The sequence below is a fragment of the Nerophis lumbriciformis genome, linkage group LG09 (assembly GCF_033978685.3).
Source record: "Nerophis lumbriciformis linkage group LG09, RoL_Nlum_v2.1, whole genome shotgun sequence".
In the NCBI taxonomy this organism is placed as follows: Eukaryota; Metazoa; Chordata; class Actinopteri; order Syngnathiformes; family Syngnathidae; genus Nerophis; species Nerophis lumbriciformis.
In genome coordinates this window covers 45,874,790-45,901,560 of record NC_084556.2, presented here as the reverse complement: position 1 = coordinate 45,901,560, position 26,771 = coordinate 45,874,790, and positions in this window count along the sequence as shown.

The window sequence follows — 26,771 nt, the reverse complement described above, 5'->3', positions numbered from 1 at the left end:
TAGAATATTGATTTCGATATAAAAATTATTTAGATGCTTATTTAATTACTTTTCACACATTTCTGATTTGCAACTTTATCGTGGTAGAGGAGTTTGCGTGTCCCAATGATCCTAAGAGCTATGTTGTCTGGGGTCTTCCATGCCACCTGGTAGGGTCTCCTGAGACAAACAGGTCCGAGGTGAGGGACCAGACAAGGGAGCAGCTCGAAGATCTCTATGGATAGTCAAATTAAAGGACCCAGATTCCCCTCGCCTGGACGCGGGTCACTGGGGCCCCCCTCTGGAGCCAGGCCCAGAGGTGGGGCTCGATGGCAAGCGCCTGGTGCGCCGGACACAGCCGAAAAGTTAACGTGGGTCCCCCGTCCAATGGGCTCACCAATCATAGGAGAGGGCATAGAGGTCGAGTGCAGTGTGAGCTGAGCGGCAGCTGAAGGCAGGGCCCTTGGCGGTCCGAACCTCGGCTACAGAAGTTAGCTCTTGGGACGTGGAACGTCACCTCGCTGGGGGGTTAGGAAGCCTGAGCTGGTGCATGAAGTGGAGAAGTTCCAGCTTGATCGAGTCGGACTCACTTCGATGCACAGCAATAGCTCTGGAACCAGTCCTCTCGAGAGGGGCTGGACTCTCTTCCACTCTGGCATTGCAAGCAGTGAGAGGCGACAGGCTGGGGCTGCAATTCTTGTTGCTCATTGGCTCAGAGACTGTATGTTGTAGTTTAACCTGGTAAACGAGAAGGTAGCTTCCCTCATTGGCAAAGACAGAGAAACCTGGAGAGGCGTGATTGGGAAGAACGTCCGCCCGGATTTGAACCTGAGTGGTGATTTGAACCTGAGTGGTGATTTGTTATTGGACTTTGTGTTCGGCACAGACTGTCTATAGCGAGCATCATGTTTAAACATAAAAATGCCCAATTTGCACTTGGCACCACCACTATCTGCAGTTTGATAATCGACTTTATAGTTGTGTCATCGAATTTCTCATGTTTTGGACACTCGGGTGAAGAGAGGGGCGGATATTTCTACCGATCACCACCTGGTGGTGAGTTGGCGCCGATGGTGGGGGAGGATGCCAGTCAGACCTGACAGGCCCAAACGCACAGTGAGGGTCTGCTGGGAACGTCTGGCAGAGTTTTCCGCCAGAGAGAGTTTCAATTCCCACCTCCTCTTTAAACATGTCATGAGGAAAGCGCTGGACATTGATCAGAGTGGACCATGTTCTGTACCTCTATTGTCGAGGCAGCCGATCGGAGCTGTGGTCGCAAGGTGGTTGGTGCCTGTCGTGGCGGTAATCCCAGTGGACAACAGCGGTGAGGGATGCCGTCAGGCTGAAAAAGGAGTCCTATTGGGTCCTTTTGGCTCATGGGACCCCGGAGGCAGCGGACAAGTACTGACAGGCACGCGGCTTTGGTGGTTGCAGAGGAAAAAACTCGAACATGCGAGGAGTTCGGTGAAGCCATGGAAAACGATTTCTGGACAGCTTCGAAGCGATTCTGGACCACCATTCGCCACCTCAGGAGGGGGAAGCAGTGCACCGTTTATGGTGAGGATGGTGTGCTGCTGACCTCAACTTAGGACGTTGTGTATCGGTGGATGGAATACTTTGAAGACCTCTTCAATCCCACCTACACGTCTTCCTAGGAAGCAGTGCCTGGGGAATCTGGGATGGGCTCTCTTATTTCTGCGGCTGAGGTTGCCGAGGTAATTACAAAACTCCTCGGTGGCAGGACCTTGAGGGTGGATGAGATCCGCCCGTAGTTCCTTAAGGCTCTGGACGCTGTCTTGGTTGACAAGACTCTGCAGCATTGCGTGGACATCGGGGGCGGTGCTTCTGTATTGGCAGACCGGGGAGATGTTTCCTCTCTTTAACAAGGGGAACCGGAGGGTGTGTTCTAACTGTCGTGGGATCACACTCCTCAGCCTTCTTGGTAAGGTCTAATTAGGTGTACTGAAGAGGAGGCTACGCCGGATAGTCGAACCTTGGATTCAAGAGGAGCAGTGTGGTTTTCGTCCTGGTCGTGGAACTGTGGACCAGATCTATACTCTCGACAGGGTTCTTGAGGGTGCATAGGAGTTTGCCCAACCGTCTGATTGTGGCGGTCCGCTCCCTGTATGCACGGTGTCAGAGCTTGGTCCGCATGCCGACAGTAAGTCAGATCTATTTCCAGTGAGGGTTGGACTCTGCCGGGGCTGACCTTTGTCATCAACTCTGTTCAAAACTTTTATGGAAAACATTTCTAGGCGCAGTAAGGGCGTTGATGGGATCTGGTTTGGTGGCTGTCGCATTAAGTCTCGGCTTTTTGCAGATGAAGTGGTCCTGATGGCTTCATCTCGCCAGGATCTTCAGCTCTCACTGGATCGTTTCGCAGCCGATGGTGAAGCGACTGAGATGAGAATCCGCACCTCCAAATCCGAGTCCATGGTTCTTGCCCGGAAAAGGGTGGAAAGCCATCTCCGGGTTGGGGAGATCTTTCCCCAAGTGGAGGGTTGAAGTCCCTTGGAGGCTTATTCACGAGTGAGGGAAGAGTGATAGTGAGATCGACAGGCGGATCTGTGCGGTGTCTGCAGTGATGCAGACCCTGCATCGGTCCGTCAATTTACTGGTCAATCTACGTTCTCATCCTCACCTATGGTCATGAGCATTGGGTTATGACCGAAAGGACAAGATCATGGGTACAAGCGGCAGAAATTAGTTTCCTCCATGAGGTGGCGGGGCTCTCCCTTAGAGATAGGGTGAGAAGCTCTGTCATACGTAAAACGTAAATAAAGTAAAAGTAAAGCCGATGATCCTCCATATCGAGAAGAGCCAGATGAGGTGGCTCGGGTATCTGGTCAGGATGCCCTCCGGACGCCTTCCTGGGGAAGTGTTTAGGGCACGTCCGACCGGTAGGAGGCCACGGGGAAGACCTAGTACACGTGGGGAAGACCTAGTACACGTTGGTAAGACTGTGTCTCCCGGCTGGCCGGGATGAAGTGCCGCCTTTTATCCCCAATAAACAGTTGGATGCAGAGCTACGTAGATTTGGAAAGTTGGCGAGTGCATTTAAAGAATGCTAATTTAGGCTGCAGGATTGGCAAATTAAAACATGAGCTCACATTTTTATGTTTTTGTCTTCACCTGATCAAACTATCGACGCCTCCTTCAAAGTGAAACATGGAGAAAGTTATTATTTGGTGTATGCGAGCTCAGGTGGGATGACGTGCTTTGAGTGTGGGGACGTAGGTCACAAGAAGCTTTTGTGCCCTCATAGGCAACAAAAAAAAAGTTGCTAGTGTGGCCACGCAGCTTGTCGCTAATTGCACAGCCATCGCGCTAGCATCGCGCCCGATGAGGTAGGAGTGTCCCTCGCTAATGTGGCGGCAGGAGGAGACGCCACCTGCCGCAGCCACTGCAGCGGAGGTACTCGATGGCGTGATGGCCAGTGAGTGTGTGTCTAAGGGTAATGACCATCAGATTTTGCACAGAGAATGGTGGTGGTGCCCCCCTAAACGGACAGGGGATTTATTTTGGTGTGTAAACAAAAAGAAAAAAAGTAACACTGCCAATGTTCAGGAACATGGTGAAGAACCAGCTAGTGAATCCTTAAGGGTTCCTGTGATTCGAGCAGCTCTCAGTGCAAACAAGCAGGACTTTCTCAGGCTGCTGCAGAGGACCTCGCTGCCCCCACGATAAATGTGCTCACTTCTGAGGACACATGTGAAGTTCAAGATATTGTTCAAAGCTAAGTGACCAGTGATGAAATGGAATATGATACTGACTGAGTGCGGCTATAAGTCTGACTTACTAAGTAAAATAAATCAGTTTCTTCATGACACCTTTCGATAGTTTACTAAAGGAATTTCACAGAGGGGGCGAGCACATTATGCATTTCAAAGCATATATCATATCTGTTGGAATGAAGAGTTGGCTTCTCAAACATGGGCTATTTTAATCATTCATCCATCCATCCATTCTCTACCTCTTATACCAACAGGCCGTATGTGGCCCGCGGGCCGTAGCCCTGATCTATGAGGTCCTAACTGAACCTATTTAGGCCATGGAGGGGTCCAGGAAGGTTCCCAAAAAAGACCAAGTGGTCCCAATGGGTAAAAGGAAAATGCACCAAAAAGGGCCCCGAACCCTGGACTTTTGAAATATATTTTGGACCTTTCAAAGCACAGGGATTTTTAGTGGTAAGTTTGTTTTGGGGTACTTTAGGACCTTAAGGAATACGGTCCTTGGACCTTGTTAGTAATTTAATGAAACCATGGACTGTTTCCTGTAAAAGTTGATCAGGCAAAATCCCTTTGAGGACAATTCTGATAACAAAATGTCCCTAAAGGTCCCATTTTATAAATCTGAGAAACGTGTCTTTTCCTTGTATATTTCACTTAAATTGAAATTAATTCATGATCTGTATTTACACAATTCAGGATTTTTATTCAAGTTCTGTATTTTGCTGTTAAAATGAACCTACCATGGACTGACTTTTTGGTAATGGGTTCAACTGACAAAATGAGCAGGGTACCAATTATTGTTGTTTAGAGTAAATACTACGCCCCTTGTGGTCTGTGCCGTCTACACTCCCCCCGTTAAACATAACTGTATGCCATAGTCAGCTCCACATCCCACATGTAGTACATAATATACACACATATCTCCAGTGAACAGTCTTGTGCTCAATGGCAATATCATTATTTCACAAAACAGCAACATTTCCAGTGAGGGTTGCCCTTTGTCACCGATTCTGTTTCTTAAAATGCTCAATGTTTGGACAGTGTTTGAGTTCATCACTCAGGCTGATACACAAAAACGTTTCCTTGTGTTAAATGCTAAAGCGTCTTTATATTTTGCTGTTCCTCGGAGGTTATACCCCACATCCATTTCTATGAATAAACTTTGAATATTTGCAGGCAATTGATAAGTTCTTGCTTTTTTTGTCAAATATTATACTATATCAGGAAATATTACCAGTTTTGACCTTAAAAATAAACTATTTGTGTGCTCCTTTGAATCCCACATTATGGATCATTCTAAGTGCCCGTTTTTGTAAGATTAGTTTTATAATTATTGCCCCAAAACGTCTGCACAGTAACTTAAGTGAGTGGAGTTGCTGGAGGGATTTTCCATCTAGCTTAGGTCGTGCTTTTGCCAGCACTCCAATGCTTCTTGATAATGTCAAATGAATGTATTTATAATAAGTGCTTTCCAATTAAATTTTTCATCAATTATTACACGAAGGAATTTACTTTGCACAACTCGCTCAACGTTAATCCTTCAATCATTATTTTTATTTGTGTATTTATCTTCTTATTACTAATATAATTATATTGGTTTTACTTAAATTTAGAGACAACTTGTTCCTTTTGAACCATGTTTGCATTTTCATCATTTCTAAAGTGATTGTATCAATAAGTGGAAATTAACACTTTAGTATGGGGAACATATTCTAAGTAACAAAAACTTAATTTAAAGTTATTTGGACACTAGGGGAACATATAAGGGTTAGGGTTACTAATAAGCAATAATTCTGAGGTTATAGAGGGAAGACTCTTAGTTAATGGCTTACTGGTTGTATAATAAGGCCATGCAGAATAAGGCATTAATAAGGACTTAATAATGACTAATTAAGAGCCAATATGTTGCTAATTTGCATGTTAATAAGCAACTAATTAATGGTGAATATGTTCTCCATACTTAAGTGATACCCAATAAGTCTATTCAACTTAGTATCAGAAAAAAATATATTCGTATCATCTGCAAATAAGACCAGCTTTGAGCATTTGGAGACATTACACAGATCTTTAATATTTAAAATAAAAAAACATATTAAATACTTATTCCCCGCACAGCAGACCTTCACTTGAAGGCTCCTCGAAAGTGATGACAGGATAAAACATGGCTTTGTGTCAAAGCTCCCTCAGCCTCTCTTATGGCATAATCACAACCTAAATGAAGAGTCATTACACACACGAACAACATGGGACGCTGTGGTCGCGTCGCATGCGTGCCAGGTGGCGTGCAACGCATACATAATGGAACGTGTGGCGGCCGTATGTCATTGGGTATTTGGTTACCAATCATCTTTGTTGTGTAAGAACAAAAGCATTGCTTATCTTTAACAGATGAGATTGAATAATAATGTCCTGGTCCAACCTGTTCTGGGCGTTGTTTGGAATAGATAGCTGTGCTTGCCCATTTCCTTCGTACTATTCCTGCCGCCTGACTCCAACAATGGGGAAGACCATTAAAATAATGTGGCCTAACCTATGCTGGGGTTAACCAGCTAATGTTTTCAGCGCTGGCCCCATGTGTACATGAATAATTCAGATCAGGTTCAGAAACAAGCACACAAATGAATCTATAAATCACACAGGTCAGAGCGACCTTATTAGACCCCAACAAAACACACACACACACACAAACACACACAGGCGAGTGCACACGCACGCACACACACACACACACACACACACACACACACACACACACACACACACACACACACACACACACACACACACATGCACAGGCAGCCTAATGCAAAAATCTGTACGTGTCCATGCACTAAATTAGTCCGATTTCTCGAATACTTTGGCTCTTAAATAAGCATCCTACAACCCATGAAAACACCTTATTCCGATCGTGTCTGGTTATTGAAAAGTCGACCTGACACACCTGGATTATGCGATTGAAACCAGATCTCTCAAGTGGGTGTGTGCCTTATCGCGCATGCGCCAGTCTTAACGCACGAGTTATAACCCAGAAGCGGACCCTGTTCAATAAAAACATAAGCAACAAATGTGATGAAGATGAGACTGTTTGTTTGCTTCACAAATTAATAGAACAGAATATTTTGAAGTGCATCGATGGGGGGAAAAAAAGAAACATATTTATTTAAGAAGGTAGCTAAGGAAATGGAGAATGCCGGCTTCATTCGGACTCCAGAACGAAATACGAATGAGAGGAAATTGTCACGGCCCGGGCGCATTCATCTGTGCGCTGCGCTGCAATCAATCGCCAGCAATCAACACACCTGTCACTGATGAGAGGATCTGCCTTCATAGACTAGCACAACTTGCTATACCGGGCCAGAACATAGTCATCTGTTCCTGTACAATAAGCGATTATCTAGCTCTATGCACTCTTGCTCTCTCTGTGTGTTCTCCCCTGTTGTGTTGACTGGTCTTGTGTCCTCCTTGTCGTCCTCCCTGCAACCTGCCTTCGTTCCCAAGTTACGAGCTGTGTGTCTCGTCTTCCCGCGTTTCCTCTGCTTCCCTGGCTGCCTCTTGGATCTCGACCTCCCGCCTGGACACAAACCTTTGACGCCTTTCTACCCCACGTCTGCTCACGGACCTCCGAGCCAGCCTCACCCCTTTTGGACTTCCGCCTCTCGCTCAACACTCAGCAGTTAATTCCCACACATAGTCGCACACCACACACATTTCCGATTAGTCACACTCCATTCTCTAGTTTATTAAGATTATTATTTGTTATTTATATATATAGTGTACATATATAAATAAATAGAGCTTATACGCCGTCCCTCCTGTATGTGCCGCCTCCTTTCTCCTGTACAACCATAACAGAAATAGAAAGAAGCAGGTATATTAAAGGCGAATAGTAAAGCGTAGGCACACCTCTTCACACTGCGTTTGTGCACTCCAAACTGATCAGCAATAACTCTGTATTCACGTAACTGGCAAGATAGTCCAGAACAAAGCAACCTTCATCTGGAACAGTATCAGCCGGGACACTAAAGGTCTTTACTTTCGGATTTGAAAACTCCTTCCATCAATCCAGAGAGTCTTATGAATGAACTCCGTTTCCATTATTCTGCGTCCAAAAATTCCTTCGGAAAACTCTCTCCCGCTGGTCTTTCTTTGCTTCAGACCTGCATCCGCTCCGATACATGCTTGGTACTAGCGTCATGTTCGTAACGCAATATAAGATCCTTTCTTGATGCTGTCTGCTATTTAACATCAGCATAGCCATTAGAGCAGGGGTGTCAAATGTACAAACAGGTTTTATCCGTCCCACGGGATGAGTTTGCCAAGTATAAAAATAAGCCAACATTTATGAATGAAAGAAACTGCTGGTCTAAATGTGTCCACTAGATGTCGCAGTAGCAATTATTTGTATCTTTGTAGATGATGCTATATATGTAAAAAAAAACAAATAAACCACATTATGTTAGTGCACCAGTTGAGGAAAATGAGCAAACTACATAATCAACATCTTGTAATTTGATTTTGATATTATTTGTTTTATCTTGATTGAAAATGAACACCAATGAGTTGACTGATGAACATTATCACATAATTTATTCAGAAAGTATAAATAACCACAAATAAAGATATAATACTATTAACCGCAACATGTAAGTGTAAAAAAAATCCAACATCATTATGAATTGTACATTTTCAGAATGTGCTTCTTCTACTTTTAAACAAAGAAAACAATCTGAAGTTGTCTTTATTTTTAAGTTATCATGCCGTGGGAGTAGATTTTTCTCCATGCGGCCCCCGATCTAAAATGAATTTGACACCCCTGCATTAGAGACATATTATTTTTAATCTGGGCTAATATTACAGCTGACATCAGGTACAACAGAGCTAGGTGGTTGACTTCGTAGGTCAACCGGAAATACATTTATCGCCGCTAAAAGGAAATAAGCGCCCCCCAGTGTACAGGAGGCACACGGCGTATGACTAAAAGTCACATTAGCGAGTGTGCATGGATACTGGGACTTCACATGTAGGTGTGAAAATGCAAAAAAAAATGGACTATTTGAACAATCTGACTAATTTAGTGCATGGAAACGTAGTGACTGAGAAGCTTTCCTGCTGAGTAATGTTTAATAAGATTTTAAGAGAGTAGCAGGAAGATACACTAATTTTCCTGCGCAAAAGTGATCTTGATATTTGGTTGATATTAGTTCTGATTTAGCTCGGATTAAATTGCAGTTGTATGAAAAGTCTTAGGTCACCACTACCTTTATTGTCTTGTTGACCGTTTTCATGTAATATTAATATAGTAACACATAATTATTTCAAAAACAACAACATATACAAACAGTCAGGATGTCTTCAACTATGGATTTTCATAGTCAAATCTATTTCATTAGATGTTCCTTATAGTCGACGGCCAGTCAAATCTATGGCGTTTTTTTAATTTGTATTTCTTCATTAAAGAGTCTGCAACTTGCACACAGTTTTTAATTTTTTTGTAAAACCAAAAAACATAACTAGACTTTGTGCGGACACACACACTAAAAAAACAAGAACTAACCTTACGTTACCATTACGTTAACTAACCTTATGTTACCATTAGTGGTACAACAGAACATACGTTATTTAAAATCTCTATATTTTTCACAATTACAAACTTTATAAAAAAAAAAAAAAGGTCGGACATAATTTTTTTGTTTTTTAGCGTTCAGGCTTGTCACTCACGGTCTCGTACGAACGTACGCACGAGGAGCGCGTGCATATACATAAAAGCAGTTAAAAAGAAAGCAAGGAAAAATTTGCAGTCATGTTGTTATGATAGCTCACGTTAGCTATCTAGATCGCTATCATTAGCTAACAACACTACGATGAGTTGGCGACTTGTCCAGGATGTACCCCGCCTTCCGCCCGAGTGTAGCTGAGATAGGCTTCAGCGCCCCAAACAGGGACAAGCGGTAGAAAATGCATGGATGGACAGCTAACAACACACAAAGCTAATGCACGTGTATTTGTTACATACGTACTTAGCAGTGACGTGCGGTGAGGTTGATGGCTGGTGAGGCACTGACTTCATCACAGTCAGATTTACAAACATATGAACCCTAAAGAGTATCTTATTCACCATTTGATTGGCAGCAGTTAACGGGTTATGTTTAAACGCTCATACCAGCATTCTTCCCTGCTTGGCACTCAGCATCAAGGGTTGGAATTGGGGGTTAAATCACCAAAAATGATTCCCAGGTGCGGCGCCGCTGCTGCCCACTGCTCCCCTCACCTCCCAGGGGGTGATCAAGGGGATTGGTCAAATGCAGAGGACAAATTTCATTACACCTAGTGTGTGTGTGACAATCATTGGTACTTTAACTTAACTTTAACTTTACACATACAAACTGTAGCACACAAAAAAGCACATTTAATAAAAAAAACGTTATTATGGTCTTACCTTTACTTAGAAATTAAGTCCATGCGCCGCAACTAAAGCCCTCACTTAAACTTTCCACGTGCAAGATTGAATCTATTTAAAAAAGTGCAACCGAGGGTTTATAAATGTCGCCTATACTGTATGAAACTACAAAATAACAAACACGGAGGCTCCAGTTTACACGAGGACCACTTTATTTTCCTTCTTTCAAAAACCTCCGCAACGTGACATCACTTCCGCTCTTAGCGCCTTCAAAATAAGAGCTCAAGGCATATACTGTATAACAGCGCATAACAGGAACTTAACATCACAAAGAGGAAAGCCCATGAAAATAGGTTACAAAAGTTATTTAATAAGAAGCCAAAAAGTGCAAAAACAATAATGTTCGTGTTGGAGGAGTTGTGAATTAGGTACACCTGCAGTCTGCAGGTGTATCTAATGTTGTGTCCCTGCAGTCATTCACAACTCCTCCAACACCAACATTATTGTTTTTGCACTTTTTGGCTTCTTATGAAATAATTTTTAAAAATAGATTCAATCTTGCACGTGGAAAGTTTAAGTGTGGGCTTTAGTTGATATAACAATTCTACGGCGGGGGTGCAGGAGGCGAGCCTCAGCCAGTGCGTCTTTTGCAGCCATTTTATGATCGCTCAGCACAAGAAATACTTTACACACATACAGTTGTTGACAAAATACACTGTACATTATATACCTCAGCTAACTAAACTATGGAAATGTATAATATAGTTAATATAGCAATATAGTCTCACTGCACAGCAGGCCAGCAGTTAGCCGAGTCATTGCGCAATCCATGTTGCGGCACTGAGTGACGTGCCTCAACTGGCTGCTGTTCACCGCACCGTCTCTTCTCAGTATTTGAATGGCAAATGTGAAAATTCAGCGATTTTGAATAAAAATAAAACTGGTGAAGATAAATGGAAAATAACTTTATAGTATAATCACTGGATACATATAACAATTTAATTTTTTTTTTTTCTTTTAACATTTTTTTTCTTTCCATGATGTCACTAGAGGCACTTTCCATGATGTCACTAGAGGCACTAGAGGCAGGTGAGGCGGGGCCTCACCTGCCTCTAGTGACTGCACGTCACTGGTACTTAGTATATGCCATAAAAGTCGTAAGTGGGCGAGATATAATACTTAAAATACAATGAAAATTTAGCGCTCTCTAGGCATCCGCATTAAGGTTACAAACATCCCCTTTAAAAGAGAAATAACCAGATTGTGATGATATGTAGTCCTGTGCAGTTGTCCCTCGTTTATCGAATCTAACTGGTTCCAGGCCTTACTGTGATAAACAAAGTCGGATTATTATTAATACATGTAATATTTTCAAAAATGTGAGCATAAAGACATATGTCACAACCTTCTAAAGATGTTTTTATTATAATTAGAGCCATCTAAACATGCAAAAACACCCGTATAGTCACCTTTACACTCATTTTATGCGATATAGTAGTATTGACTGTGTTCTACTGTAGATTACAGTACTCACTGGTAGCCCAGAGGATCCTCGAAGTGTCATTAGTACGGCCGTCATTCAGCCACTACAACACAACCACTACATAGAAATACTTGATCACATCCTGGGTAATCCTCAAAGTTTCAACTGGGCTTCCATGAGCTGAAACCATGCGTGTAAGTTGTTCTGCCAAAGCTTGGTCAATTTGACAGTCGCAACTACGACCATTAGCCATGTTGTTATGATTCAGTGTTGTTAGTATTTCCTATTGTTAGCATTGCTTGTTGCACGTTGTCATTCCAAATCCCTCACACCAAAACTCACCAATGTCATGTGGATTAACGAAGATTAAGTGCAACAACCGTAGCCCCCACTCCCTCCCCTCTGTTGCAAGTCTCCAGTTGTATGTTGTAATATGTATATTTGCTTTGCTACGGAGTTTTTTTTCCCACTCCAGACTGGGCCCCCTTAGGAGCCCAGTCTAGATTGTATTTTTTTTACTCATCCTCCCCAGCGTTGACCTTTTTCCCATCTTTTACGGGGCGCCTTGTGGCGACCCATGACCGTTCCTGTTCTGTAACCCTGTACACTGTTTGTTTGTCTAATCTTGAACGGGTTTGTGCTAAAAACAAAGTTACGTTGTACTTGTGCAAAGACAATAAAGACCTACCTACCTACCGACCTAACAACAGAGTTCATCTCCACTTAGCATTGCCTGAACAGCTGCTGATAGCTGACAGCAGTCTTGTTAGCAATAAGTCCCATGAAGTGGACCCCGACTTAAACAAGTTGAAAAACTTATTCGGGTGTTACCATTTAGTTGAGTTGAGTTGAGTTTGAGTTTATTTCGAACATGCAAGTATACAACATGATACATCACAATCTCCAGTTTCTCTTTTCAACATGTTCGAAAAGGAGTAGGAAGAAGCAGAGCTTATTTAATCCTACCCCTTTTCTTTTACATAACAGTTGCTAAAACTTTTGTTCACTTCCTGTTCTCAATTTATTCACAATATACTCCATAAGTAATCACAATAAATAAGAAAATAAATAATAATTGGTGAAGTAAGTTACATTTCATATGTTGAGATAAGTAAGATTATTTTGTGAGTGAAAGAATGAAAGAATGGATGAGTTAAATAAATTCAGAATGTTTATCATGGTTCTTCTTCTTTGTACTTTGTAAACACTTTAAGTTTGAAGAGTTTCTTGAAGTGGATCATATTAGTACATTGTTTGATTGCTTTGCTTAATCCATTCCATAATTTAATTCCACATACTGATATACTGAAGGTCTTAAGTGTTGTACGTGCATACAAATGTTTTAAATTACATTTCTCCCTAAGATTATATTTCTCCTCTTTTTTTGAGAAGAATTGTTGTATATTCTTGGGTAGCAGGTTATAGTTTGCTTTGTGTATAATTTTAGCTGTTTGCAAATTCACTATGTCGTAGAATTTCAGAATCTTTGATTCAATAAATAAAGGATTTGTGTGTTCTCTATATCCAACATTATGTATTATTCTAACTGATCTTTTTTGTAACACCGTTAATGAATGAAGTGTACTTTTGTAATTATTTCCCCATATTTCTGCACAATAACTCAGATATGGTAACACTAGTGAGCAGTAGAGAATATGAAGTGATTTTTTGTCTAGAACATGTTTTGCTTTATTCATTATTGACGTGTTTCTTGCTACTTTGTTGTATATTTTTTACGTGAGATTTCCAGTTCAATTTATCATCAATCATTATACCTAGAAATGTGGTTTCATTTACTCTTTCAATTTCTATTCCGTCTATTTGTATTTGTGTTTGACTTTCTCTTCCACTGTTACCAAATAGCATTATTTTAGTTTTACTGAGATTCAACGATAGTCTGTTTTTGTCAAACCATCTTTTTAATTTATTAATTTCTTCTGTTATTATTTGTAGTATCTTCTGTGTGTTCTCTCCTGAACAAAACGCTGTTGTATCATCCGCAAATAATACTAACTTTAAATCTTTTGTAACTTTACAAATGTCATTTATATATACCGTATTTTCCGCACTATAAGGCGCACCTAAAAACCACACATTTTCTCAAAAGCTGACAGTGCGCCTTATAACCCGGTGCGCTTTATTACGATTCATTTTCATAAAGTTTCGATCTCGCAACTTCGGTAAACAGCCGCCATCTTTTTTCCCGGTAGAACAGGAAGCGCTTCTTCTTCTACGCAAGCAACCGCCAAGGAAAGCACCCGCCCCCATAGAACAGGAAGCGCTTCACCCGCCCCCGGAAGAAGAAGAAAAAACGCGCGGATATCACCGTACGTTTCATTTCCTGTTTACATCTGTAAAGACCACAAAATGGCTCCTACAAAGGACAAGGATCCGGTTCATAAAAAGACGCAATCTCTCCATCCGCACACGGATTACTACCGTATTTCACAGCAACTGATATTCCTGTGAACCGCACTGTGGAACGGGAGCACGTACGGTGAATATTCACACCACAGGGAATGAGAAGTCATCCTTCACTGTGGTTCTAGCTTGCCATGCTAACTTCCACCCATGGTGATATTCAAAAGGAAGACCTTGCCAAAAGAGACCTTTCCAGCCGGCGTCATCATAAAAGCTAACTCGAAGGGATGGATGAAGAAAAGATGAGCGAGTGGTTAAGGGAAGTTTACGCGAAGAGGCCGGGTGGCTTTTTTCACACAGCTCCGAAGGCGAACACACCTTCACTAAGACGGGCAGACAGCGCCGGACGACATACGCCAACATTTGCCAGTGGATCGTAAATGCCTGGGCAGATATTTCGGTCACAACTGTGGTCCGAGCTTTCCGGAAGGCAGGATTCACAGAACAACAGCGACACTGACTCCGATGACTTCGACGAGACGGAACCGGCCATTTTGGATACCACGCTTGCGCAACTTTTCAATTCGGACACCGAAGACGAAGAATTCGAAGGATTTACGAATGAAGAATAACTTCAGAAGGTGAGCGCTATGTTTATTTTGTGTGTTGTGACATTAACGTTCGAGCAACATTATGTTGCTATTGCTCTACACCATTTTGAATTTTACTATGTTTGTGATTGCACATTTGCGTACATTTTGGGACAGAGTTGTTAGAACGCTGGTTTTCAATATATTATTAAAGTTTGACTGAACTATCTGACTGTTTTTTTGACATTCCCTTTAGCGCAGCGTAGGCGCGGCTTATAATCCGGGGCGGCTTATTGGTGGACAAAGTTATGAAATATGTAATTCATTGAAGGTGCGGCTAATAATCCGGTGCGCCTTATAGTGCGGAAAATACGGTAGATTGAATAATTTAGGTCCTAGTATTGATCCCTGAGGTACACCACAAGATATATTTAGCGTTGTAGAGGTGTGTTCGCCTACCTTCACGTATTGTTTCCTGTTCATTAGATAACTTCTTATCCAGTTTAAGACTAACCCTCTGATGCCATATCGTTCTAGTTTTTTGATTAAAATATTGTGATTAATTGTGTCAAATGCTTTAGTTAGATCCATAAAAACTGCTGCCGCACATTTTTTATTATCTATAGCATTGGTAATTTCTTCTGTAATTTCAATTAAAGCCATCGAAGTTGAAACATTAGCTCTGTATCCATATTGATTTTCTTCGAGTATTCTATTTTTATTTATGAAACTCTCTAATCTGTTATTGAACAGTTTTTCAATGATTTTAGAAAATTGTGGAAGTAAGGAAACAGGTCTATAGTTTGTAAATTGATGTTTGTCGCCAGTCTTGTAAATTGGTGCAACTTTAGCTATTTTCATTTTGTTTGGAAATGTACCGGTTTGAAATGATAGGTTACTAATATACATTAATGGTCCTGAGATCTCTTCAATAACCTTTTTTATCGTTTCCATATCAATTTCATTACAATCAGTTGAAGTCTTGGATTTACATTTTTTCACGATTGTAACTATTTCCTCCTGTGTCACATTACTGAGGAACATGGAGTTGGGATTTCGCTCTATGGTATCATTATAGTCCTCAATTGAAACTGGGTCTGGAATCCTTTCTTCCAATTTTGGTCCAATATTTACAACATAATTATTGAAGCTTTCAACTACTTCCTTTATGTTGTCATTTTTTTTTATTTCCGTCTAAGAAGTATTGAGGGTAGTCCCTCTTAGTGCCATTTTTAATAATGCTATTGAGGATGCCCCATGTTGCTCTCATATTAGTTTTGTTCTTGTCCAATAATTCACTGTAATATTCTTTTCTACATAATCGTAGTATGTATGTTAACTTGTTTTTATACTTTTTGTACTTAATTTCTGCCTCTGTAGTTCTTTGTGCTATAAATTTCCTATATAGTGTATTCTTCTTCTTACAAGCATTTTTTAATTCTTTTGTCATCCATGGTTGATTATTCTTTCTCTGCTTATTACTGAGTTGTATCCATGGACAATGTTTGTTATAAAGTATTATGAACTTGTTTAAGAAATGTTCATATGCTTCATCAACCTCATTTTCATTGTACACATTGTCCCAATCTTGCTTTTGTAGCTCAATTTTGAAAGCAATCATCCTCTTCTCTGTGCACAGTCTTCGAAATGTCCTTTTGTCTTCCATGTTCTTCTTGTAGTTTCCATCATATATTGTAAAAACTGGCAGATGATCACTAACATCGGTTATAAGTAGACCACTTGTAGTGTTATTATCAAAATCATTGGTAAAAATATTATCAATAAGCGTGGCACAGTGTCCTGTAAATCTGCTTGGCTTTGTGATGTTAGGATATAAACTGATGCTGTACATTGTATCAATGAAGTCATCAATAGACGTTTGCTTGTTAGGGTTCAATAAGTCAATATTAAAGTCACCACATAAGAAAATTATTCTTTGACCATTGTCCATGTAAGTAGCCTTGATCCATTCTTCAAATGTTTCTATACTTGACTTAGCTGATCTATATATACAACTGATGAATATGTTTTTGCTTTTTTCCTGACATATTTCAATTGTTATACATTCTAAGATATTATCTATAGCAAATGACATGTTTTTTACCACTTTGTAGTTCAGGTTCTTCATCACGTACACAGCTACTCCTCCTCCATTTTTGTTGTTTCTGTTGATGTAGTTTAGTTCATATCCATCCAGATCAAAATCTATTCCTTTTTTATCATCAATCCATGTTTCCGTGACAGCAATCACTTTGAAGGGTTCGTTGATGTGTTCCAAAAAGTTCTTAATATTGTTGTAGTTTGCATACAAGCTTCTGCTATTAAAATGAATAATTGACAATTTGTTATCACATTTAATGTTGCTGTTATATTGATCATCCGTATAATAAAAACAATTATTACTGAAGTGGGAGAAAAAAATTGTATCTGGATCTATATCATTTTCCAAATCCTGGTTTTTGTGATCTTTGTTGCAGAAATTTTTTAGTTCCATGTTTTCTTGTTCAGCAATCTTTGATGTTGTTTCAATAATCTCTATAAGTGTAGGTGGATGCAATCCTGAATCTAGGTCCTCTTGTTTAGTCGTCCCTTGGAACATAGTAGTGTTGATGCTGAATTTAGGTGCTTGTTTTCTGTCAGAGTCCATTATCATCGTTGTTGTGGAAGCTGTGTAAACTTTAAAAATTGTCCAGGTCCTTGATGTCACGAACAGCAAGTACTCTTGCTTCTGGACCTCCATTCAGCTTGATGTATATTTTACAGTTGGCGCTCCAAGTTCCCTGGATTTTTCCCTGCTTTCTCAAGTCGCGTGCTTTCTTGGCGATTCCAGCATTACGTTTTGTGAGATGCTTGTTCATGTACACATTTGTTCCCTTCAGCTTCTTTCCCTGTCTCAGCAATGCCATTTTAGATTTTCTGTTTACAAGTTTCACGAGCACGACTGGAGTGGCGTTGTTGTTTCTTCCGTTCAGTGGGATGCATGTTTCGATGGTATTAATGTCAATTTCAATTTCTTTTGATTGCAGAAAGTTGACCACCTGCTGTTCTGCTGAGACCATATCCATTTCATCTGGTTCACCTTCATTATTCACAGCTTTCGCATAGGATCTTGGTTTAATTCGGTGCCCTGTCACGATGATATCATTCATCCGTTTATCCTGATCCATTTCATCTATGATATTCTTCAGCATGTTGTTGTCTTCTTGAAGGATCTTTATTTGTTTGCCCATTTCAGTGGCTTCATTATTTCTGATGGTTTTGTGAGATTGCAGACTTTCTATATTTTGCTGCAGACTTTTCACATCTCGTCTGTGTTCTTTCATTTCTTCTTTCCATCCCTGCATCATGTACTTCCATTCTTCTTTCATTTCTTCTTTAAATTCATGGAATAGTTTTTGTAGTATCTCTTCTTGATTCCCATCATGTCCTGTGTCCAGCCTCAAATCTTGTTCAGTCTTTCCTTTACCTTTTGGCATCGCGGCAGTCGATGACGTCAGTGCCTCTTATGTCTTAGCGGCAGTTACTTCTTTAGCAACTTGCGGTACTTTTCACTTGTTTTTTCAACAATTTCGTACCTTGCGCCGTTCAGAGATCAATTTTGGGTGTCAGCCTGTCAACTTATATCACTCTGCGACGTCGGAATCACTTTAAAACAGCTGTAAACTCGCCGTAGCTTTTGGTTGCCAGGCAACCGCTTTGAACTGCGGCAAGGCGCCGTTGGCTTGAGGCTAACGGCTCTTCCAACTCGCCTTATTTCAGCGTATCTGTACCTCTCAACTGACCAATATCAGATCGAAGATGCCAGGTGACTCTCCTGTGGCTGTGATCACAAATCAGTGGTCAAAATCTTCAGATTTAACAAAAACTCCGGTAGCAGAATCGGAGCCTTTTTCTTTTGCGTCCTTTCTCATTGACAGGAAGTGACGAGAATGTAGTGGTCAATTGTACGGAATATGTACTTCTCTGTGCAACCTACTAATAAAAGTCTCAATCAATCAATCAATCAATCAATCAAAGAGTCCTGCTACATCTCACCAATATGGAGATGAGTCATTGATGAGACAGGGTTTGAAGATGAAGTGCTTCAAAAAGTTGGTTTGTCAAAAGTTGGTTAATCTGATCGTCGCGATGTAGATAGCACCAAGATTGGCCGCTGTGTTGTTGATAGCATTGTTCACCTTTAACCCAGAAACGGAAGTCCTGTTTGGTGAATATTATTATGGATCTCATCAAAATAATAATAGAACATAAGACAACAACTGCATATAAGACTTTGTCATACCTAATTTAACACTTAATTTAGGCCAAAAATATGCTTTGAAAATGTATAACTCATATAAAATATATGCAATATATTGATGCCGCAATTTTTGAAGGCTGATGTAGCAAGAGAGGCCTACATACTGACTAGTTACTAGGTGTCAATAACATCACATGAATGTAAATATAGCCCCAAAAGGGCAAATCTTCCGAAGTTAATATCTGAAACTTATTACAAGAATACAGTCTCTCATAAAAGTTAACAAATCCAAGATCTTATTTAGAACTCCATCAAAAAAGAAGGCTAAACCACTCTAATAAACAAATAAGCACGGTAGAGATTGGACACTTTTGTTTAAATCAAAGCAAATATAATGCAAACCTGGAATTATTATTTATAAGTTTTTGCCCTGTCTGAGTTTTTAAATGTCAAATGACAGAAGCATTAGGAGTAAGAGTGACAATAATACAGGAGTTGTATAGCATTGAGAGATGTTTCATGAGGTTAGAGTGTTTGAGTGTGTGCCTTTAAAAGGTGGCGCCAAGTGATGTGTGAGCGTGTAGAGCAGAGGTCCCAAAACTTTTTGACTCGGGGGCCGCATTGGGTTAAAGAAATTTGGCCGGGGGCCGGGCTGTGTATGTGTGTATATATATATATATATATATATATACATATATATATATATATATATATATATATATATACATATATATATGTAGCCGAGCTAAATTTTATTCTATTTTATTTTAATTTTGGTCATTTATTCACATCATTTTTTGTGGTGAACTTCCCCAAAAGTGTTTCTCATTGTAAATAGGTTCCACTCTATTATTTTCCAATACATACCTTTTTGTTTCCCTGGGGGGTGATTTGGCGTTGCACCTTTGTGACCAGCTTCAGTGAGCACTGACGCTCGGAGCTGGTAAGTCACGTTTATGTCTCTCTCCCTTTGTTTTTTTATAAACTTTTTGGTTGTCTTTCTTAAAAGTGTTTTGTGGGAATGCACACTGTCTTGTGACTTGTTGGTGGGCATGCGGGTTGAATTCCTGAATGTTGGTTGTTGAATTAGTGACAAAAAAATGACTTTTGTATGCTAAATTATGTGTGGATTAGCTTATTGCTAGCGGCAGTTGTTGCGAGGTTTCCTGGTCTTGTAAGTTTGCGCACGGGTCAGGGGCTCTGCTGTGTGTCTGTGTGGACATCTTGTGTGCCGCTCTAGCATTAATATGAATGTGTATTATTTTCTTCTTTATTTTTTAGTGGAGAGAGATCGTTTTTGCCGTGGACTGTGTGTGACGCCCCGTTGTTTTTGTTTCTATTCAAAAAAGGTATGTATGTTATGAGGTATTTTTGACATAGTTTATTGTATAAAAAATATAAAAAGAGTCGATGTGTGTGGGAAAGATGAGGTGTATTACTGCACATTTTAAGGATAATTTTTCTTAATATATATTATTTGCTGAAGTATATATTTTATATACTGTGTATATAAAATAGACTATTTTATGCTTTATTTACCTTTTCATTATTATTATTATTATTACTATTTTAGTTATTATTTTTATTATTATTTCCACATTAAGAATACATAATTGATTTGAGTGAGCACTGATGCTCGGAGCTGTGGAGAGAGATTGTTTTTGCCGTGGACTGTGTGTGACAGAGTGGACCGACACCAGCAGATGACATGGCACCCCAAACCATCACCCAACCATGCAAATTTTGCATTTCCTTTGGAAATCGAGGTCCCAGAGTCTGGAGGAAGACAGGAGAGGCACAGGATCCACGTTGCCTGAAGTCTAGTGTAAAGTTTCCACCATCAGTGATGGTTTGGGGTGCCATGTCATCTGCTGGTGTCGGTCCACTCTGTTTCCTGAGATCCAGGGTCAACGCAGCCGTCTACCAGCAAGTTTTAGAGCACTTCATGCTTCCTGCTGCTGACCTGCTCTATGGAGATGGAGATTTCAAGTTCCAACAGGACTTGGCGCCTGCACACAGCGCAAAATCTACCCGTGCCTGGTTTACGGACCATGGTATTTCTGTTCTAAATTGGCCCGCCAACTCCACTGACCTTAGCCCCATAGAAAATCTGTGGGGTATTGTGAAAAGGAAGATGCAGAATGCCAGACCCAAAAACGCAGAAGAGTTGAAGGCCACTGGGCAACCTGGGCTCTCATAACACCTGAGCAGTGCCAGAAACTCATCGACTCCATGCCACGCCGCATTAACGCAGTAATTGAGGCAAAAGGAGCTCCAACCAAGTATTGAGTATTGTACATGCTCATATTTTTCATTTTCATACTTTTCAGTTGGCCAACATTTCTAAAAATCCCTTTTTTGTATTAGCCTTAAGTAATATTCTAATTTTGTGACACACGGAATTTTGGATTTTCATTTGTTGCCACTTCAAATCATCAAAATTAAATGAAATAAACATTTGAATGCATCAGTCTGTGTGCAATGAATAAATATAATGTACAAGTTACACCTTTTGAATGCAATTACTGAAATAAATCAAGTTTTTCAAAATATTCTAATTTACTGGCTTTTACCTGTATATATGGTCTCGATCAAAAGTTTACATACACTTGTAAAGAACATAATGTCATGGCTGTCTTGAGTTTCCAATAATTTCTACAACTCTTATTTGTTTGTGATAGAGTGATTGGAGCAAATACTTGTTGGTCACAAAAAACATTCATTAAGTTTGGTTCTTTTATGAATTTATTATGGGTCTACTGAAAATGTGAGCAAATCTGCTGGGTCAAAAGTATACATACAGCAATGTTAAAATTTGGTTACATGTCCCTTGGCAAGTTTCACTGCAATAAAGCGCTTTTGGTAGCCATTCACAAGCTTCTGGCAAGCTTCTGGTTGAATTTTGACCACTCCTCTTGACAAAATCGGTGCAGTTCAGCTACATTTGTTGGTTTTCTGACATGGACTTGTTTCTTCAGCATTGTCCACACTTTAAGTGAGGACTTAGGGAAAGCCATTATAAAACCTTAATTCTAGCCTGATTTAGCCATTCCTTTACCACTTTTGACGTGTGTTTGGAGTCATTGTCCTGTTGGAACACCCAACTGCGCCCAAGACCCAACCTCCGGGCTGATGATTTTAGGTTGTCCTGAAGAATTTGGAGGTAATCCTCCTTTTTCATTCTCCCATTTAAAGCACCAGTTCCATTGGCAGCAAAACAGGCCCAGATCATAAGACTACCACCACCATGCTTGATGGTAGGGATGGACCACCACCATGCTTGATGGTAGGGATGGTGTTCCTGGGATTAAAGGCCTCACCTTTTCTCCTCCAAACATATTGCTGGGTATTGTGGCCAAACAGCTCAATTTTTCTTTCATCAGACATCACATGGACAAAGATAAGATTTTCTGGAGGAAAGTTCTCTGGTCAGGTATATATATATATATATATACATATATATATATATATATATATATATATATATATACACATACACACACACACACATTTTTTTTTCCGGGCGCAATGATGTCACATTATCGATAGAAAAATGCATCTTTAGAAAATATGATTTGCCTGAGCTGCTAGGAGACACCGAGAGTAACAAGCGGTAGAAAATGAATTAGAAAGGACAGATTTTAAAAAATGATATGAAAAAAACAAAAATGTTTGGGGACCCCTGGTGTAGAGCAGTGGTCCCCAACCACCGGGCCGCGGCCCGGTACCGGTCCGCAGACCGATTGGTACCGGGCCGCACAAGAAATACATTTAAAAAAAATATTTTTTTATTTTTATTAAATCAACATAAAAAACACAATATATACATTATATATCAATATAGACCAATACAGTCTGCAGGGATACAGTCCGTAAGCACACATGATTGTATTTCTTTATGAAAAAAATAAAAACTAAATAAATATCCCCCCCCGGTCCGTGGCACATATTTTCAAGCGTTGACCGGTCCGCAGCTACAAAAAGGTTGGGGACCACTGGTGTAGAGCATTGATTGCATTAAGTAACTGGAACTATGCATTGTTCCCAACGTAAGGCCTCCATAATGCACTTGGGACGTGTCTTACGGTTTTTTGTTTTCCCCAATTGTTGTAGAAATGTAACAATACAAGGAGACTGCAAATATGAGGGCTGATGCAGTGAAGACTCTGCAAATATACAATGACATAATTCAAATAATGAGAGGAGGGAGAAGACCAGCAATTTACTTCCCTGATTATGCTAAAATAAACTTTAGGGCACAAAGATGAGTCATGCGGTATTTAAGAAAAGGCTCCAGAGTACCACAATAAACAACAAGAGGATATCAATATTGATTTTATCTGTGTTTCTAAATGCATTATGGAAACAATCACCAAATAAAACCACACATTAAAATCTTCCTGGCCTTTAATTAGTGCATCATGACCCGTAGGATTTCGGTAACACAATACCAAGTTATTAGCTCCTGAAAATCCGCAAAACCATACAGTCTAAACGTATTTATACGTCATCAAGTCAAGCAACTGAGTTTTATTTGTCATAACCAGTGTTCGCTCTTCCATAAGCCATCAAACAAAGCCAGTATGAACGCGCAGTCATTTCCCTTTTGCCCAATTACAAATGAGTCCATTAGTGTGTCTGCAGTGAGCCCTGTGCTGTCTCCCAGTAATGGCTTGCGAGATTTCCATCATAATCATAACGACTCCCAGGGTAGCCATGAGTGCAAATGGAAGGTTGCTCATAGGTAATGAGCTATCAAACTACCCAAAGGGCACATGTCTTTCTGCGTTATTTTCCACTGCGTGCCTACAAGTTTGTGAGCTGATGCATATCTTTGCTGCCTGATGACAACTCTATATGTCCTATTACATTCCCTTGTTTTCTATTTTGCCTTTTCACACAAAAATAAGTGTGTGCATTTCATTTTGAAGCTTATGGCAGGCACGTGCACAGACAATTTGGGGGGGGGGGGGGGGGGGGGGGGGGGTGCTCCCGCCAGAAAAAATGGCCATCATCGCGATAATTATTCATAACAATTGTATTATTATAATAAAAATCACAGCAGGATATTTGCAACTGATATAGTAATCAATGCAAACTCAAATGATCAAATTGAATAACAATTTTTGTTTTTTACCAGTTTCTGACAGCGTTGAAGTGAGCAGTGTCACACAAATAAAATTAGGGATAAACCGAAAGGAAAATTATTGACAGAGGACAAAATCCAAAACACGGGAAGAAATTATTATGGCAATTATTATTTCAATAGCATTTATGGCCATGACTGTGTACTAATCCCACTAAAACTGTCACGGCCCGGGCGCACCACAGTGCGCATTCATCTGTGCGGTACACTGGGTGCACGCTTGTGCGTGCGCCGGCATGCACCACTCCGGCTGCAGCAGGCGGATGCATTCAATCGGCTCAAACAGCACTCTACACACCTGTCACCGATGAGCTTCCTCGCCTTCGTAAGTCAGTACCTTACCTGCGTTCCGGGCCAGAACGTAGCGACCTGTTCCCGTACAGTAAGTCAGCTCTCTCTCTCTCTCTCTGTGTGTGTGTGTGCTCTCTCTCTCTCTGTGTGTGTGTGTGTGTGTGTGTGTGTGTGTGTGTGTGTGTGTGTGTGCATTTGTCTCGTGTTTCCTTGTTGTCTTCCAGCGGCATCCCTTCGTTCCCGCGTTACGGGCTGTGTGTCTCGTCCCCCCGTATTCCCTCTGGTTCCTTGGCTGCCTCTTTAATCTCGACCACCCGCCTGGACACTGACTTTTGACGCCTCGCTCCTGCACTTGACCTCACGACTGCCCACAGACCTCCGAGCCTGCCTCGCCCCCCCTTGGACTTCCGCACCTCGCTCAACACTCTACAGATACTCGCTACACATAGTCACACACATACACATTTTGGATTAGTCACACTCCATTCTATTGTTAATATATTATTAAATATAGAATTAAAGGACGTCCCTGCTGTCTGTGCCGTCTTCTTCCCCTGTACCGTAACAAAAACCAAAGTATTGCTATTGCATGAATTGATGTTCAAAACCATCATAAATTTATGAAAACAATATCTAGCACTGATATTCCAACCATATAAAATAAAAATAACAATGCCAAATACTGTACTAAATGGTGCCACAACTACAGTCAACGAGCTTGGGGGTACTTTGCTTTTCCATGCATGAGTTGGTCACATGATCAGAATGGCAATTGGAATGTTTGGATTCCAGATGATTAAAACCGACGTGTAGAATGTCTTTACAGAAGATCCCCCTACTGCAGTGATGATTGCTTTAAATGGGTCAAATTATGCAAACAACTTTTTTTTTTTTTTACCTGTGGATACCTGATTTCAAGATCCCTACAACTCCCGAACATTTTAAACAAAACCATGAAGGCATGGAAGAGATATTAATAAAACACTTTGCCTCTTTCCAAACCAGCCACATTTCAGACGATTGTGATGTATTTTGCCTTAGTTGTGTCAGCGATTATCTCAAAAGATAGATAGAGGTTTACCCAAAAAGCTTTGCGTGAGTTCGCCATCTTTATTCAGTTGTAGTCAGTGAGTACCTTCTTTTTCTCTATCATCTCGTCGTGGGGCAGACTGTCTCGTACATGCACATGGATGCTAAAATCGTCCGCTGTTGCCTTTTCTAATAAAAAGTAGCAAATAGTTTTAACTTATGTCTGTCAATAGACTCCACATGGAAGCGCTAAAAACTACAACATGGAGTGGAGATGCAGTCGAATGTGGTTTTGCCATAAAATGTAGGAACTTTTTCCTGTGATTAAATGTAGTTTTAGGTGAATCCTTCTTTATAGTTAACATTGGACCGAGGTGGGTTTCTTTTCCAGGGTCTGTACTTCATGTTCGGCTGCAATTGTCACTGGGCCTCACGTCCGATACTCCAAGTAGGTACATTGTCACCAAACACAAAAGTTAAAGGGGCTGTTTGCAACATTTGCAACATTTATACATATGCTTAGAGGGCGCTAAGTTTCCAAAGTATTTTAAGCGTTATATCCCGTCATCACACAGCTTTTGGGACGTAATGGCGTAATTATGCACGTACGTAGTGCATTAACTTTGTGTGTTGTTAGCTAATGATAGTGCTTTGGATAGCCTTAGCTATCATTGAATTTATATTCTAACATAACAACAACATGCCTGCAAATTGTTAGTTGCTTCCCTTTGACTACGTTTACACTGCACTGGCCTAAATCGGATTTTTGGGGAATCTGATTTTTTTCCAGCTGACTGTTTACACTGCAAGTAAAATGTGATTTTTATCAGACACTAGTGTAAACGCTCACCTGGCCCCAATGTGGCCTCGACATCACATGCATGCGCACTCCGATGAAATGAAAACAAAGGACGTTTACAGGGAGGAAGTCGCTACTACTACAAAATAAAATAAAAGTCACAACAACTTTTTTTTTTTTTACGTGAAAGTGAATTAAAGTAATATAATGTATGTATGGATGTATATAGTGTAATATATTTGGGAGGGCTCAAATCTTTTAATGGCTGTTAAGTAGAGGAGACACAGACATCTACATAATGATAAATGGGTTATACTTGTATAGCGCTTTTCTACCTTCAAGGTACTCAAAGCGCTTTGACACTACTTCCACATTTACCCATTCACACACACATTCACACACTGATGGCGGGAGCTGCCATGCAAGGCGCTAACCAACAGCCATCAGGAGTAAGGGGTGAAGTGTCTTGCCCAAGGACACAATGGACCTGACTAGGATGGTAGAAGGTGGGGATTGAACCCCAGTAACCAGAAACCCTCCGATTGCTGGCACGGCCACTCTACCAACTTCGCCACGCCGTCCCCGTACATGAGCTTTATTTTTCAACTCACAATGTAAGCAAATGCGCCACAGCTTCAATTCCAGTCCTTCGACAATCTATTTATATTATTCATATATATATATATATATATATATATATATATATATATATATATATATATATA